Consider the following 15,992-nt stretch of genomic DNA (forward strand, 5'->3'; position numbering starts at 1 on the left):
TTTTAGTAGACATACTTATGATATTAGTTTGAAGCTCCTACGTCACCGTGTTGTCGCGTTATCGAGAAACTTAGGTGTCAATACCGATCGCCCGACCGCCCACCAGGGTGATGACAATACCCTGTCAGCCAAAGTCACTAAAGTCATTAAAGATGTATGCTACACACCCTGAAACCCCCCCACACTATCATGACATTCATGTGCGTGATGACTGCATTTGCATTTCTGACCACAAGTGTATGTCTTTGTATGTTTCTTTCCCTTTGAAATACTTTGGTGAAAAGACTGTTTGCCATTACGCTGCTGTATAACCTAAACAAACTTGCTGTGGGTGAGGTGTAACAGAGATAACCCCTGAGAGTGATACCATAGTAATATTTTAGCTGGAGTTCTGATGCAAATCAAACAATATCAAATTATTATTAGGATTGTAAGGTCTCATAATCTCTGATAAACGAGGACCAATATTCATAAAAAAGAAGCTCAGAAAAAAAACAAAACACAACAAACCATAAAACCTCTTTTAAGCTGTTACTGTAGGCTGCTGGGAGACTGGCTATCACATTCAGTACATACTGTGTTTTGATTATTCAGTGGGTGCGGTTAAGCCTCTTTTGGCACTGTACCGACAGGGAGGTCCATCAACACGTGTTGATGGACCTCCCTGTCGGTACAGTGCCCACCCATTGGTCCCACCCACTACATTATCACAGCGCTGTACAGTAAAGAGTATCACAGAGTATCATGACCTGGGTCATAATAGATAACACATTGATCTGAGCCATGCCAGCTTAAATGCACTTAAGTTAGGAGTTTGGGTCAAATGCAAAGAAATGCACTGGTATTAAATTTTTGCAATACAGTAGAATAGCAGGACTTGTTCATCTTGTCATCTACAATATATATATACTCACCTGAGACTTCATACCCCTTCAATTGCTCATTAGTGCAATCACATGACAGCAACTCAATTTATTACATGACTTGAACAAACAGAATGGGGATGAAAGGTCACGTAAGTGAGTATTTCAGAAAATTGAAAATACGTCTTTGGTGTCAGAGGTCACAGGAAAACTGCCTGACTGCTTCAAACTGACAGGAAAAAAGTAACTCAAATAAGCATTCCTTACAACAGGTTATGCAGAAGAGCATCTCTGCATCTGTGTGTAGTTTTCTGTGGGTTGTGGCAATAGAAGAGCATACTCCTGTCAGGTTAAAAACAGAAAACTGGGACAAAATTGGACAACAGAAAATTAGAAAAATGCTATCTTATATTCTCCATTCCGTTTCCCCTTTCCCCCACAGCCTACTTGAAGTGTGATATAGGTTATGAACAGTAGAGGGAGCTATAAGTCCAAACTGCCTGCTGAAGAATACAAACTGTTAAAAGCTGACATTTTGTATTATATTCTCATAAGTCTGTGCCGCAGTAACTTCAACAAAACACCAGATGGAGCAACACAATTAAGTGCCAACTGAGAGACTTCCTCAAAAGTATGTCAGCTATTTTCAACCTTTCCTCACCCCCATTTTTTTAATGGGGATGTTTTCTTTCATGAGGAACAACATGTTCAAACTATAGCTATGAAAAACCGACGGAACCACTTTTCTTCTCCTAAACGATGCAAATTTAGACAGAAAAGAGGACCAGATAAGGACCCAGAAAAGCAATTTCAAAATATTTCTATTTAAATATTACATTTATTTATATTCCTTTATATAGAAAAGTTACATTACAGAGGGAGGATTGTGTGTTTCATCATAAAACCTGTGAGTCTTGCCAAAATGAAGCCTAAAGCTTCATGAGCTCATAATATCCTGAGCAACAGATGGCCTGTTTTTATGTACACTTATGGTCATAAGTAAGACAACATACGATCACAAAGGTATCCACTGTGGGCTCCCCTGAGGAGTGAATTCACCACATTTATTACATAAAACGGTGCAAATTTATTCACACAAGCTGCAACTTTTCTGCCGCTCCTGTTTCCCCCCAGTCATGGTATAATACTACGCAACACGTGCATACATGTTTGTAGGTTATTCATATTTAGTCTGAAGTTTCTAGCACACACACAGACAATTATATACCCAAACACACAAACACAACAGTAACTCACTTCCTCTTAAAGTGAATGTTTTTAGTCACTACTACTACTTTGTGGCTGAGAGTGGGCCCCTGGTTGCTTCCTGTCTTGCTCTCTCAAATACACACTTTCTCGCACACATATTTGCTCCCTCGCTGTCACTCCTGTGTTTCATGAATACTTATAGAACTGTTTGCAACAAAAAAAGAAGAAGAAGAAGAAGAAGAAGAAGAAGAAGAAGAAGCAGCTAACACGGGCCACGGCCCCTCTTTATAGCGATGTGAAACAGTCATGAAGAGTCACTGTCAAGTGGAATGGACACATTATTCCTCGCCAAAGAAGCTTGGACGCTCCCTTCGCCTCTGCAGTCCAATATCCAGTGCGGGCCACTCTGGGCTCACTGTTCCAGATCATAGTTTTGTGGAATCTTAAGCATATTTCCCCCCCAACCCCCCTCAACACACACGCACACTTAAAACCAGTGATAAAAAAAAACGACATGTCTTTGCAGTCTCTCAAGGGAGCTCATTACAGACGGGCTCCTCCTTGTCCTAAGAACCAAATATAAGCAATGGATAGGAATGGAACAAACAAGTGGTTTGAGAGGAAACTCAATCCTGATTATGATGTGTTCATGCCAAAAATAATATTGCGTGATGAGTTGCAGGAAGTGTGCTTATACATGTACAATATATTGGCTGTAATCTGACCTATTAAGGCCTCGTGGATGTAGTTTAGGGATAGCGCACCTACGGCCAGCACTTTTTCTCAGACATTGAGCTTCTTTTTTTTTTATCAGAGACTAGATAGTGTCATTACCTTTACTCTTGGAACTTGGTCAGTTTATCCAACATTGCTCAGGCCCACGAAACTTAAATGAAAGTCAAAAATGAAAGCTGTCAAAGATACCAAATGTGTCAAACTACACTTTTTTTAACAGCACATCTCAAATGTTGTTGCCCAATCGATGTACTTTACACCATAAGCCACATTCCCCCCGATTCACACACACACATACACGCACTGTAGTTGGCGCCTGAATTGTGCACATACAGTACTTTCTTTATCATAAACACACATTGAGGGCTGTTTATTTTAAGGAGGGTGTTTGAGGCCTTGAGGACTTTTCTGTGTCAGAACTTAATGTAGAAAAAGATGCTTTATGGATATTTAGATCATCACACTGTTTGTTCAGTTTGTTTGCAATATTATCTGCAGTTTGTACAGTATAATGTAGCAGAGCAGCAAATGGTGAAGTTATTAATGGGTTTGTATAATACTTTGCCAGAAAGGTAAAAAATAGCACCATCATTTCCCCTTTACAATATTACTCTAAGATAAAGTATGTATTTACATGTAGACTTACTGGCGACTATGTTAGGTAAGCCTGTGAAAATGCTCACAGTGCATGTCGTCGACCAAATTTCAACGCAGGAACTTAATGCATTTAATGGTTAAGACGGCCAGCTGAAGTTCAAGGAAGACTGATTAAAGTGACTTTGAATGTAAAATGCTTGTTGGTGCCAGACAATCTGACAACAATCTAGTCTGATTATTTCAGAAACTGCTGATCTGCTAGGATTTTTCCATACAACTATTTCTCGGGTTTATAAGAGATCAAAAAAGCAACACAAAATATGAAAATATTCAATAAGTGCCTGTTTTGTGTGTTAAAATGCCTTGTTAGTGCCAGTGGTCAGCAGATAATAGTTAGACTGGTTCAAGGGACTAGGATAGAAAGATTAACTCGAACATGTGTGTTGTCAGGAAAAACTCAAAGCAAGCTACAGCAGCAGAAGACAAGAGAAACTGAGACTACAACTTTCTTAACCTCACCAGTTGGACAACAGAAGATGGTAACCCCAGCATCTGTTGCAGCACAGATGGAGACGTCAACCTAAACATGAAAGCATGGATCTGTCCTGCACTGTAGCAAAGAACCTTTGCTACAAAGAATTAAGGTTCTTAAACCAAAAGGAGGTTCCAACTAGGGCTGGGTATCGTCACTGATTTCTAGAATCGATTCAATTCCGATTCACAGGGTCCCGAATCGATTCGATCCACGATTCGATTTAATTCGATTCGATTCGATTCGATTTAATTCGATTCGATTCACTTTGATTTGAATCTGGGAAATTTTGACAGTCAGAAATATTATAATTCAGATCAGTACATTTACATATTTTTGTATCTATAAAAAGGAAGCTGACACACCAAGACTTTATCAAAGGTGTGAGCATCACAGCAGAGGCCTTTGTGTCAAAGTAGCTGAGGATAAAACACAGAAAAACATGAAGGTGATTTTCCTGTTCTGGGATTTTATAAAAATTTTCTGCAGTAGATCAAAAACGAAAGAAAACCATTAATCAACACATGAACATTACCTCTGAAGTTACAGCGGTTTTATTAGAGACAAGGCTGAGCGTTTTGCATTTTGCATAATTTTAAAAAGTTTAAATTTGTTCGGTATTGAACGGCAGAAATTAGGTTTTATTTTCGGAAGTATATAAAACGAAAAAAAAAACCCGTCGGCCGACAGCGCTGTAAACAACGGTAGACTTGTGCGTAACAAGCAAGCGAATAATGCAGAAAACAGTACAGAGAGAGAGAGAGAGAGAGGGAGAGAGAGCGCGCAAGAGAGCGAGCATGCGAGAGAGAGCTGTGCATCGTGGTCGAAGCAAAACAATAAAAGTCAGAGTGAATTCATGACGTTGTTTATGTGAAGCCTAGTTTGGATCTTCTTTTGCTGCTGGTTCGGTCAATATTGTTTGGAGAGAGATAAAACTAACAGCTTTAGAATCAGCGCATAAAGGGCGTGAACACAAAGCGCGGACCGCCGACAGATCAGAATCAGCGCGCTGTCGGCTTTCAGCCCCGACTGTGAGAAAGGCGACATCTAACTGATTCTGATCTGCGGGTTGCGCTGTGTGTTTAAGTCTTTGTGCAGAATCCATGTTCCTGCTCTCATTTACTGTCTTAGCTGTTTGGTGGTTGTTGAAATTTTGTGAGATTTCACCAGAGATTCTGGCATTTCGGGCAAAATAAATTTATATTAAAAAATCGATTCAGGATTTTAATGAATCGATTTTACGTTATCCAAGCCAGAATCGATTTTAATCGATAAATCGATTATAAAAACCCACCCCTAGTTCCAACCCAGGACTAGTGGTGATTAAGAGATTTATTATACCATAAAAACAAGAAAACACAAGTACTTCAGAAAGCTCTTTAAAAACTTGTTTAAAACTACAAACTGAACAACTGAAATTAATCAGGCATAATGTTAAACCTAAACCACATTTGTCTGTTCAGGAAAGTAACAGATTTGGATTCTTATTAAAAAATAAAAATGTGCTTTTTTATATTTGTTTTTATTATTTTAGCATTAAAATATTATTTCAAGTCAAACATTTGTGTGACAACCAGTGAGGCGAAGGATTTCAGTGATTGACATATGACCTGGTAGTAAACACATTTGAGGGTAGCCAACACAACTGAAGTCTGGAACTTTTGCAAGAAGCCATCCGTCAGCTTCAAAGTCATGAATGAGTGCTTGCAGTATAGATGCAGCTTTGGACTACAAAACGCCAAGATAAACAGTGTATTACAATATAAAGAGACACAAAGGATGAAAATAATTTTAAAAATCACATTTCCAAGCCTAGAACCAAAGATATTGATCAACAAAAGGTGGAACACATCTTTTTTTCTATCTAATACAATATATATGCAGAAAGGTTCATACAGGCTTTAGAGGTTGTTCCTAAGCAACCCAGCTGGCCTGCTTACCATGAATACCCTGTGGCCCCGAGGATTTTTAATACAGACTCCTGCTGCCCCCTTAAAAACCAAAGGCCTTTTCTTTTTTCCCCCCAGAGATGGACATCTTAAACATTCATCATCATATCATCACACATAGGTTTGATGGTGCTTTTTGTACTTAATTTTACAACTTTTTTGCCCCTCCTGTTTTCCCCCAGTCATGGTATAATACTTCGCTTTAAACTGAGCCATAAAAAACAGGACTGCAACAGGTTTCCATTGAAACCTGTTGAGGTTCTCTGGTCTAAAAAATAAAAAAAAAAACTTTCTGTGAAACAATGAGATTAATCACATCAGCAAAGATTTGTGCCTAATTTGTCACGGCAGCATTGAGATTATTGGTTGCAGGCAAGGTTAAAATGCACGCACGCACGCACACACACACTCAAGTACACACAATCTTTCTCTCTTTTCAGCAAGTCATTAGCTCACCCCCTACCCCACCAACTCATTCGTCCTCTCAGCCAGACTGTCACGCACACTTTATCGAAGCTCACGAACATATTCCATACCCTCTCCTCTTCCCTTTCTCTCTCTCTTTTTTGCACTATTGTCACGCTCACAACCCAACCCAGTTCCACACGAGCACAGTCAGATGGAAACCAGATGTTCACCAGATGTAGATAAGGGCAAAAGCACAACAGCTGAAGCACCTTTTTTAGCTCAGCTGCAGGGAGGAGAAGCAGACAGCCCTCCTGGACTTATGAATGGCACATATAATATAGCTTCCCTTAAGTTTCTTAGTATATTCCATGCAGTTATTCACTATGCAGTCACATTAAGCCTACATGCATTTGCAATAATTCAAATTTTGCTTTGGTTTTACTTAATGTTTCATATTGCCTTGCAGTGACTTTTGCTCTAGTTTTGACATTGAATTAACCTCAGTAAGACCAAAACAAGTTCCTCACACACATACACACACACACACACACACACACACACAGAGGCCGAGATGAAAACAAAGGATCGATTTACAGCAGCCTCGCTCTGCCCATCAGCCTTCCTCCTCCCTCTCCCCACGCCCACAAATACACTCTGCAGAAACAATATTTCACAAAGCACCGCCTCAGAGAACAGGCTGTTCTTGAAAGAACAAATAGTACTTTAAGTGTACAGATCAAATGCAAAGTGGGAACACGCTGAGTGCACACTCAGGAAATGGTGCATGAGACACCGCAAGTCTGAAAAAATAAATCTTAGACTCTCCTGTCTGCATCTTTCCCCCCCCAACGCTAGCCCCTCGAGGAGCCCCCAAAACAAACAAAGTCAGGGTCTCTTTGGGCAAATTTCATCTTAGAGCCATTCACCGTGACGACCAAGTATCCCCCCAGTGAGCAGCTCTAACTAGCTGCCACCCTGAACCCTCGGTCTCTCCAGACCCAACGCAAACTCTCTCACACTCGCTCTTTCAACATAGCACATATATGAAAATAATATATGACTGACTCCCCCACCCTCTGTGACAACCCCACCTGTGGCCTCCACAAGTGGGTGTACACTCCCATGGAAACTCCTCACATATTTTACACTCACAAAGCTTTTTCTTTTCTTTTCTTTTTTCTTTTCTTTTTTTTTACAGCACTAATGTCCTGATTTGATTTTAACTCCACCATTGGCTTTGAAGGTGTGTCACTATTCAATATTAATGTCCTGCTAAGAACAGATTTTATGGTTTGCAGAACAAAAACATGCAAGTTAAGGTGAAAACCAGGCAAATGAAGAGTTTTAGATGCTAAATATAGCAGGGCTGAATACTAAGGGAATTACAGTCATAAACAAAGTTGTAAAAATTGCAGTTAAGCCTTTGTAGGCTCCAATGATGAACTGCTAAACTTTACAGCATTAAAACAAGTGTTTAAAACTTGGTAGAAAATCAGTGGGTTTCTGTGGATAGCCCCCCCCATAAGCACTCTGAATGAGGTGATTTTTTTTCACATTCACCTGGAATAATTGCATTAGAGACGTGGCAGGTCTGACAGGTGGATATCACCGAGTAGGCTCAGCCTCATCCACTTGCCAGTAAACTGGACCCTTTTACTCTCTGTGCTACTGGACATTTTAAAAGGTTTTTTTTTAACTTCCTGTGTCGTAAAACGCATCCAAGAAGTTTTTGCATTAGCTTCCAGTAGACTATCAGACTAAAATGGTTTTCAGTCTCGACCAGTGTTGGGTAACTTACTTTAAAATAGTAACTTAGTTACATTACTAGTTACTTCTATCAAAAGTAACTCAGTTACTTCAAGTTACTCGTTACTTTCAAAGTAACTAGTTACTAGGGAAAGTAACTTTGGTTTTACTCAGAATTCTCTTGTTAATGTGTTGCTTCCATAACTTTGCCAGTCTTCTAGCTTGCTTACTTGCCACAAGTGCACTGTGCCACCTACCAATAGAAAGGAAAAGATAATGTGCATATTTCCACGAGAGAAATCCCACGCCTGGACCGTCATTGACTGCTGCCATGATTCTAGCCTACGTCACAGCGTCATGTGCGCCTTTTACATCCAACACAAAAACTGCAGTCGTGGTGCTTTGATTGTACTCAGAACTCGGAAATTCTGCCTTCTGAATAGGAAGATGTAGGTAACACCAGACTGCAGATGAGCTGCATACAGGGCTGGACTGGGACAAAAAATCGGCCCGGGCATTTTGACTAGAGACCGGCCCACCATTATAGGAAAAATCATAAAGCCTTTGAATGAAAACAAACGCTGTTGTGACAGTGATGTTCACTGTCTTGATGGTATATATGTATCAATCTATCAATTGTTTGTTGTAAGATTCAGATAATTATTTTTTAAAAGCTAGACATTTTAAATGAGAATAAGAAAGAAAAGTATTTCTTTGTGCCCCCCTCTCCCTGTTAATGCCCTACCTGGCCCCCCTGGCAAAACTTTGCTAGATCCGCACCTGCACAGTTACCAGCTGTCAGCTACCTAAAAAAGGATCCTGGGGTTAGTTGTCTCTCAGAAACAGTTCATAACTTCCCTTCAACTCATGTCACCTAAAAGGTAAACCTGTTTCTCCATCACCTGTTCAGCTCTGATGATTCAGTAAGGACATCTCCTGGTTTCATCTTCATGTTTCCCTCTCACCAGATAACCAAACCGATATCATGACCAGCAGCTTTTTTGCAGCTGTGGCTCCAGCAAACATCAGCTGATACTAGAAATTAATATTAAATAAATTCTAACAACAGCTGATCAAGCTTAAACGTGCGGCTGTTGTTTAGCGCGACATCCGCTGGTTTCCCCTTTCTGGCGCAAAGTGGGCGATAAACAAACAAGAGAGCCGATCAGCTGATCATTGATCAGTTTTCATGATTGAAGTAGAAACAGGAGAGGGAGGGAGGAGAATGAAAGAAGAAGAGGCAGCTGTGCAGCAAAGACACAGAATAACTCCAGCTTTGTGTCTTTTTCATTGTAGCTGAATTACGGGACAAACTGTTCCTTTTCACCTCAATAAGAAACGCGTAATATTTTCTCTGAATACCAGACGGGACGGTTGGCAACTCTAATAACTTATGAACAAAATAAAGTTCAACATCATTAACTTCATAGCACCCACCCAGCTGTATAGAAACTCCGTCATGCTAGCTAGTACGCAGTACGGAAAAAGTCAGCACAACGAAAATAAACTCCACCTAAACTTGGTTTATATCTGACCCAGATAGACTGCAGGTCATAACTTCTTACCTGAAGTTCAGTTCACACTTGGACCGGTGTTGTGCCAAGGTAGGTATCCCCGACAGAATTTGTTTCCCCTGTGCTGGGAGCACGCAAGAAGTACTGATGTTTTCATTTTGTGAAAAATTAGTATCGTTACATTATAATTCAGTTTGAGGGTTACAACAGAAAATTATATATTTATTGCTCACGGGTGTCAGGTGGGATTATTTTAATAAACCATTAACATTTTGGCTGATAACTATTTTTATTCTCCTGTAACTTTACTATATAAAGAGCTAAATCCTCCAAAGTTTCAGGAGTAATGCGTCATAATAAGAAGTCTTTGTGAACGAAAAATCAGCAATGCTGGATACTGTTTGTCCGTGATTTACACAGGGGGAACAAATTGTGGCAGGATCAGCCTGATATTATTTGTATCCCACTATAACTTCGTTGTATAAAGAGCTAACATCTCAAAAATGTCAGGAGTAGTTAGTCATTATAAGAAGTGTTTGTAAACTAAAAATCAACAATGTGGGATACTGTTTGTCCGTGATTTGGACAGTCCAGTGTGTGCTTCCGACGCAGGGGAAACAAATTCTGTCGGGGATACCTAGTTTGGCACGACACCGGCAGCCGCCTCGGGTCTCTTTTCCTCCTGCCTCCCCTTTCTCTCCTCCACCTGCTGCCTCCACCACTTGCTAATGTTACTGAATCTGTGGAAGCTCCGCGATACGGTGGCGATACCACCACACGAAGTAACGAGTAACGACCCTATCTAAATCCCAGTAACGACTAACGCGTTCCTGATTTTGCCATAATAACTAGTTACCGTGCTCGTTACCACAATAATAACGTAGTTACTGTAACGCGTTACTTAATAACGCGTTAGTCCCAACACTCTCGACCACTTTCCTGCTAAATGTATGGGCTAAGTAGCTCATTTTGGTTTAAAGCGAATAAAACATTAAGTCTATTTTGTAACAATTGGTCACACTATATTTCAAAACGGACAATTATCTGTGCTATGATTATAGGCTAGTCCTTAGCAAATAAGCAAGCTGGTTTCAAAATCAAATCATTTAGTGAAATCATTTAGGTTGTGCTTTAATTAACAGATTCTAATGAGTTAGCTAACCTAAAAATATCATTATGTTAATTAACAAACAAAGTTTATTATATTTATTTTTGAAGTCTTTATGCTAAGCTAAGCTAACAAGGAAGTAACTTCAGGTAGTAGTCAGTTGGATAAATGAGCTTCTCATGAACCTCACACCAAGACAGTAAAGAAGTATTCTCAAAAATGTTAGCTTATCACTGAACAGCTTCACAGTCACTGTATGTGGGTGTTTAATTTTGATGTGCACTAAAAAGTAACCACAATGATCTTCCAAAATATGTAGCTGTTCTCTAAACACAATAACTTTTCACCACCACCATATTACCTGTAATTCGCCAGCCCGTCCTTACTGGAGCTGGCTTGTTATTATTATTTTTTAACTTTATGTAACATATGCACGGTTGAGGCCTACAGGTATCTTTACTGCTTGTACGGCTTGTATGTTGGTGTAGATCCTTATCTGTTGCATGAACGTTTGTGTGTACACGTTTACACATGCACTTGTCAGCACACAAAAAAAACGTATATGCCCCGTAGGAAAACCGCTTAAAAGTCAAATGATTGTAGACTGTGCCATCGTACTGTTGAACTGTACAATTAAATTTAGACAATTTAGATTTAGATCCATTTTGACACAGATGATGCTAATGTTACATAGACTTTTAATTGTTATATGCATGGTACATACAGATATATATATACATGTCTATGCTACAATCATTATAGTCAAATTTTGTTTCCAAAAAACAAAAATATTAATATAAATGCTTGACTACCATCTGGTATTGCACAGGGGGTAGTTTCCTCATATACTCTACAAACGAGCTGTCTGGAGGTTAGCTTCTAGCTTGTGGACATAAATGCAAACAAATGCAAGGCTGTAAGCAGGCAGCTGTGAAGCCTTATGTCAGTGACGTAACACGCAGACCAACTTCCCGTAATTCGCTGCCATTCCTCTACTTCTTGTGCAATTAAGTGTCTCTTTTGCTCCTTGCCTGCATTTTGTTGTGGTATGCCAGGAAATAATGACTGATGTAAACAATCTCCTGTCTGTGGTAAGCCTCTTCTCAGCGCTTGCTTTCCGGAGCTGAAGGGTAGAAGGATGTGGAAACCCCCGCACTGCACCTGTGAACCAACAACTTCCTCTCACCAGTTTTTCTGTCCTCCTTATCTCTATGAGAGCATCCCCCTTCAATACAGACGCTTCCTGCTCAAACGAGACTGGCGTACGGTACGTGCCGTATGCTCTTTTGGTGTTTTCCTCAGAGCATCTTCAGCACCAAAGCTTCAACGCTGGAAAATTATCTCTAGACACGCACCTTTCTGAAACCTCAATCTCATCCGGAATGAAACCAAACTGCATTTTAAGTTCTGCATGGCACAATATTTGGTAGTTAAAGCAGTACTTCAAATAATGAAGGCACAAAGGAACATGAGCCTAACCTCAGTGTGTATTGTGACACCTTCCTACATATGCTATATGTCAGCACGGGGAATCATGTGACTAACAGTATTTAATTGGTAATTTAATGTGATTCTGTGGCTTAGTGAAAGTCAGTATTATTGTCAATATTATCAGATAAATGTGAAGGAGGTGTATTATAGGGTTCCTAGTGGACTCTCTGTTGTTTCCTTTGTTTGTGCACTGAATCAGTAACATTATAATAAAAAAAGGCTGTATTCTTCTCTTTTTTGCAATCACAAGGCTCACCATGGCAGTTTCCAGTCTTCTGACCAAGTCACATTGTACTATGATGACTGTTGTTTTACTAAGAGTGCTAATATATTCAATGGGCACTGACCGTGGAGCCGTTACAATGGGCTTAATGACTGCATATGCAACTGCAAAATAAAGCACAGGATTAAGAATGGGAAAAGGGGGCGGGCGCACCAAAACACACACACACAGGACTGTAGACAACAAGAAGAGGATTAGGAATTAAATGTGGAACAATAAGCTGACTGTAAATACAGGTCACAGAGCTGACAAAACAGTGAGGGATCATGCTGCTGAGGACTCATTGTCTGCTGCTGAGTCCTCAAATATTACAGTGTATAAAAAGGCCACCTCACACACAGATTAGTAGGGCATTAGGGAAGTGGGCCACAACCCTGACTGACTAGTGTTAAAATAAATGAGACCTAAAACAATGAATCATTAAAAAAAAGAAACACTGTATCTTTCCATTAATGTGACAAAGATGCTTGGCTGAGGGTCCCCTCATGTAAGTATTCATGCGACAGATATTTTTCAGTGCCAACCTTCTCCAGAAACGTGAAACGTAACCGTAACCTGACACTTTCTGGATGCTCTATGGAGCATGAAAGAAAGGCAGTTACTGTAAATGTATTGTTTTAACTTGTAGATCTACCTCTCCACCTAACTTTGCACACTGGATAACAGTTATTTCTTGTACAAATGGAAGAATTACATATGTGTAAACCAGACACTCAGGGTATAATTAACAGGAAATGGAGGGCCTTTTCTTCAGTGGTACAATATTTTTGCCTTAAAGTCAGGCAGTTTAGCATAGGAGTCAATGTGATTGCTGTGAATGCTTTTCAAGGCAGGGTCAACTGGATGATGCTGCTGGGCTGGTACAAGCACAAGGCAGGCTTAGGCCAGGATGATACTTTCTGGGTTGGAGTAGGGTCTGAATGAAGTAAATTGCACCAATTGCACATGCACCCCAGGCTTCAGACTTCAAAGGAGTATAACAGGAATGACTGCTTGCCTGTCGGGTCTCCAGCTCTCTCTGTTCGCCACAGAGCATAATCGAGGCCTTAAGGAGGTTTTGTGGTCGCCACGCTGGTTGTGTCGCAAGCTATCTGTGACATCACCACAGCACGATTCATATCTTCACTGTGAGCGCATCAGATGGGATACAGTATTCTGCTGAATGACAGGTCTCACCATAGAAACAAAACTTGTGTATCAGTACACGAGGGGAGAAAGTAGACCCCGGAAGAAAATATGGAGGTTTGTTTCTGTTTTCCACGGAAAGTGTCATCTTTTCAAGCTGTTACAGCATCTTCCTGTACATAATCTGGCAATCGCTGAGCATCTGTACTGATATGTCATTGAATGTCTACGCAATAGAACAAAAAAAGGCACACAAATTGGTCGTTTCTTTTCTCTTTTGGTGTGTGCCACTCTTCGTGAGGATGATAGCAGTCTAACGGACCCTTTAACCTCTTAAGACCCGAACTCTCCCACGGCATGAATTTTTGATTTCTCAAAAATCAAAAATCAAAAATCAAAAATTCATCATTGGGATCAATAGATACATATCAATTTTTGATTTCTCTTTGATATTTGGGCATATTAGGGCCCAACGAATGTAAAAACAAAGAATTACCAGATTTTTTTTTTTTACCTGATTTTTGTTTCTAAGAAAAATGAGAGCCACATATGAGGATATTCATTTAAAATTTCGGTAGAACAGTAGCAGTATAATGTCCTCGTAAGTGGATCTCAGGCCCTTGTAGAGCAAAATTGAGTATTTTGGTCTAAATAACCCAAAATGTAGGGATGCACCGATACCGATACTGGTATCGGGGCCGATATTGTAAAATCTGTGTGTACTCATACTCGTAAAAGTTAACCGATACCATGAACCGATACTAACTTATTTCATTAGTCAGAGGGTGGCTTGTCATTTCTGTTGTAGTTTTTTAGATTGGCCACTAGGGGGACATCCCACGCTAAACAGGCACAGGGTTAGGCGAGTGAGACTGGCGGCTCCAGATAAAAAAGAGAAACTGGAGGCTGCTGTAGCTAGGCTAAACAAAATGTCAGCAGTGTGGACCGGAACAGCCAACTTTAACTCAGGTTTTGGAAAAGCGATGAAAAATGTCAAGAGAAAATCCACGGGCAGTTAAAATAACAGAGGCTCTGACTCATTTTATTTCTCTGGATGACCAGCCAATGCCGGTCGTGGAAAGCATAGGATTGAACCGTCTTCTCAGCATACTCGAGCCGCAATATGAAATTGGACACTCTGCAATAATTTAAAAGTTTATTTTATTCTCAAACCTAATTTGTATTTATTTTATTCCGCACAGAAGTGTTTATTTATTATTCTGAAAGCTCGAGACGGTGCCCAATAGTTCAGTGATATTTTGTTAAATTACAATGTGGAGACTCCGCAATAATTTAACAGAAGTGCTTATTTTTCACCTGAAATTTTTTTTGTGGTCATTTTTATTACGATTTTATTTTTTATCGGCAGAGAATAAAATAAAACCTGTCTTCCAATTCATTGCATTTGTGTGTGTGTGTGGTAGAAGTATCGGTTTTTGTACTCAGTATCAGCAAGTACTTAGATCCAAGTATCGGTATCGTATCGGTTTGAAAAAATTGGTATCGCTGCATCCCTACCAAAATGTGATGTCCACATATGTGGACGCCAGGTCCTAGGAGGTTAAAGTTGCATTCACACTGGAAATGATTCACTCGTTACCGCATTATTGACCAGAAGAGCTCATAAACCTCTGTCTGCATCTCTGCCTGAAGGAGGGAAAGCATTACTTGTGTCAGACTTGAATAACTCATTGTGCTAAACAGTTTAAAAATAGTCCGTGTATGTGTTTGCAAATCCTTGAATAACCTTTGGGAGTGAGGGCCGTTGGCTGGCTAACAGGCCCCTTGGATGACTTCTATATTATGTCACTGATAAGCAATGAAACTGTACATTTTTTGCCCATGTGAAGAGGCACTGCAGTAATAGGAAACGGGAGAGTACAACAGGAAAGAACAATAATATTTTTTAAGTTAAGGGAACAAATGATGTGTCAGAATAGGTGTCAGAAAGATAAAAGAAGCAAAAGGGATGCAAAAATACCACCAGTGCTCACTGACACAATAAAAACGAAAATAGAAATAAAAGGAAGGCAGGCAGGAAATAGTGATGACAGTGATGATTTAAATGAATTTAGACTGCAGATGAAAAAAAATTGTCTGCGTGTTACAAGTCTATTGATGGATGTAACTAATTTCTCGAATAATAGCTACACTGAAGGGGTCCCTGAACATCACTAAAATTACATCATGCATAGACAAGTGGGAGGTATTCAAGTATAAAGTAAAAAGAAAACACTTGTATGGCAAGAAAGGGGTGGGGGCTCCAAATGAACTGCTCCGTGGTTTATTTGTAGTGTGAATGTGAAGCAACTCAACTACCACCTTTCCATAGCCTTGTTTGCTTTGCATTTTGGGATGCGGCAGGGTACCATAGATGTGCAAAGGTCATTACGGTCTAGTAACTGGCTGTGAAATGAATGTAAATTTTCCAT

At 39.9% G+C, this 15,992-nt stretch overlaps 1 protein-coding gene across 2 annotated transcripts in view; it reads right to left on the reverse strand.

The window, feature by feature from the left end:
- The window catches only part of LOC146499682 (suppressor APC domain-containing protein 1), a 33,157-nt gene that overhangs the window by 15,076 nt on the left and 2,089 nt on the right, over window positions 1–15,992 (reverse strand). The window lies entirely within an intron of this gene.

This window comes from Neolamprologus multifasciatus, chromosome 17 (genome assembly GCF_963576455.1).
Source record: "Neolamprologus multifasciatus chromosome 17, fNeoMul1.2, whole genome shotgun sequence".
Taxonomy (NCBI): Eukaryota; Metazoa; Chordata; class Actinopteri; order Cichliformes; family Cichlidae; genus Neolamprologus; species Neolamprologus multifasciatus.